Genomic DNA, 2917 nt, shown 5'->3' on the forward strand with positions numbered 1-2917 from the left:
TACATATACATATACATATACATATACATATACATATACATATACATGTAGCAAAAATTACAGAAAAAGGCCATGAATTTGAGACAAAGCATGAGAGAATATATAGAAGAGATTATAGGGAAGAAATGATATAATTATATTAAATTTCAAAACATAAAAATATAAAAATGTGTTTCCCTCAAGCCAAATAAATACAAATTGTATTCCTCGCATATATCTTTTTGTCCAAAATATATCAAACAAATGAACTCATTTGCTTGGATAATAGCCAGAATCTGGGAACAACTTAGATATCTCTCAACTGAGGAATAGACACAGAAATTGTGTTGCATTTACACAATGGAATACTTCTCAGCTATTAAAAACAAAGAAATCATGAAATTTGCAGGCAAATTTGACAGCTTGAAATTTGATGGAACATTTGAAATTCCATGGATGTATGGAAGTTTGAAATTCTTAAGTGACTGTGGTTTCCATAATTTGGAAATTTCTTAATATATTAATACTACATACATGATCACAGTAAAATGCCTATATACATATTTTAGGCTCAGAGATGGACATTTCTCTTATCTGTAAACTGAAATGGAAGGTGAAAAATAAGGGAAGAGAATGCAGGTTGATAGCACCCACTGGGTGTTTTTGGAGAAAGTAAGAAAACCATGGCTACTGTGGAGCAGATTCTGACTGATTGATCTTCGGTGGAGGAAAAAAGTGGAAACCACCAATGAAAGGGGCACACAGAATGAGAGCAATGTGTTATAAATCTCCATGAAGAACAAGTGAGAACACGTCAGAGCGTGCGGTGAGGACCTGTCTCCTTGTAGGTGAAGATTCTTAAGCTCATTTACTATTAAATCAAATCCACACCAAAAGAGCAACACATTAGCTTTTCCTTATTAGTCAGATAGGAGCTTGAACATTTAACAAAATTCGAGGTTTGTGGGTGGATGGAGAAGCAGGCAGGATCACACCTGATGGCAGAGAAAGCAAATGGTTAAGTTTGAAATGTTTTCCAAGTGTCTACATAGTCATCTGCTCTGATTCAGCTCTTCTACATCCAAGATTCAAAAATCTGAGTACAGTCACATGTATATTTATGTGAGTAAGGTGGACAAAGACAGAACATTTCTTTGTTATTTTGGCTAAAGCACTGTTTTAAGTTCAATGGCTTGAAAACGTCTTCAGTATGTGACTTAGAATACTAGGTAAATAGCACACCTTATTGTTGCTATTGAACAGTATTGTTGCTGTTCATCTTTGAGATGGCAAACATTTAAAAGTGGAAAAGTTACAGTAGCTTGTAAAAATCTGGAAAGCCAGTGCGGACATTGTTCTGGACTGTCCAGCTTGTCAGTGCTCTGCTTATACTTAAACTCAGTTACCCAGGGTTCAATTTTTTTTATTTGTCTTTACAGAACAATTTTTTTTTTAAAGAGGGCAGAATCGCAGTTTGAATCTGATCTCTCATTGAAAACAGATTGAAATCATATAGTTAACTGAATAGAGTTTATTAATGAGGTTACAGACCTTAGTTCCATTGTCTTTTCAGTGTCCTAAGTCTCAGGACTGTTCTCATCACAGAGCAAAACTCTCCGCTCACACCTCCACCACACAGTGTAAAATGTAAGAGCAAGAGATGCCTCAGAAACCCTCTGTGGAGCAGCGCACTCCCTTCTGTGCTGTTTATCCCATCCGGGGCCAACATAAGCAGAAAAATCCACTTTAAATCACCTGAAGTTACTATTGATGAAGCAATCTGATAATTCTGCAGTTTTTGTTAATTCCAAATCAATATTTGAATTTTCTTTGGAAAAGACTGGCTATTCTCTACTCGGTAACCACCTCAAACAATTATTAACAAAGTTGAACTAAAGTAGAGTTTCTGCATAGTGCTGAAAATTTCCTGGAAAGAGGGCAGTCCGTTCACAACAAGTTTCTCCACTGTTTCTTCTTCTTCCCGAGATGGACAGAGAGAGCTCAGGTCAGTAGCTCAGTGTCGTAAATGTTGGTCATTACAGCTGCATTCTTCCACGTGAAAGTCCTCATTGCTGTCAGAAGATCAGAGCTGGAGGCTCCTGTCACCCCAGTGAAACTTTGCTACAGTATGTGACTGTTTTTTTTTTTTTTTTTCTAAACTAAGGAGGCAAAGATCCAGGAAGGGAGACAACTCTGCTTAAGCCACAGAACAAGTTGTTGGCCCATCTGGAGTTAAGTGTGTTTGACTCTTGGTCTCAACACTACTTGTTACTTTCATTTCACCCGTTTATTTCGCTGTGATTATCATATGCTTTGTTTCCTGTCTGTGGCCCAAGGAACCACAACACATCACTTGTTGAACTTGTAAGAAGAGAGGATGCTGAGGGTTTCAACACAAAGAAATGATAATTGTTTGCTAATTATCCAGATTTAACAATTAAAAAATACGAGCACGTGTCTTAACAGCCTATTGTATACCTATAAATATTGCATTTGCATTTAGAATTCAGCCCAACAACCAGTATATATGGCACCTAGTTTCTTTACTGTTGTCCAAAATTTTTGGTATTTTCTCTACTTAGCTATACCTTCACTCTTTATTCCTTTTGTGGGATGCATGCAGAAGACTTCCATGACAGTGCCACGGGAGTAACCTCCACCTTGCTGAACATGGTATGTTTTGTTCATCCCTCTGACTTGTACACTTTAGTTGATGGATAACATGCTTCAATATGAATGTTGAGTTTGTTCCTTCTGGTTGACTAGATTCTCCCTTTGCTCTATGTGTTTCCACTTGAAATTCTTACGTTCTTCAAAGACAGTTTGTGTCAGAGGGTTAGAGAGGGGTACAAGGAAGGGTTTAGTGGATGGATCAAAAAGAGTGAAGTAGAACACACACACACACACACACACACACACACACACACACACACACACA

At 37.3% G+C, this 2917-nt stretch overlaps 1 protein-coding gene across 1 annotated transcript in view; it reads right to left on the reverse strand.

Annotated features, from left to right (window-relative positions):
- LOC129674020 (olfactory receptor 4F6-like) overlaps positions 1–2917 on the reverse strand; it is a 4364-nt gene that overhangs the window by 1332 nt on the left and 115 nt on the right. The window lies entirely within an intron of this gene.

The sequence above is a fragment of the Psammomys obesus genome, unplaced genomic scaffold (genome assembly GCF_907164565.1).
Source record: "Psammomys obesus unplaced genomic scaffold, mPsaObe1.curated_primary_1811, whole genome shotgun sequence".
NCBI classification, from domain to species: Eukaryota; Metazoa; Chordata; class Mammalia; order Rodentia; family Muridae; genus Psammomys; species Psammomys obesus.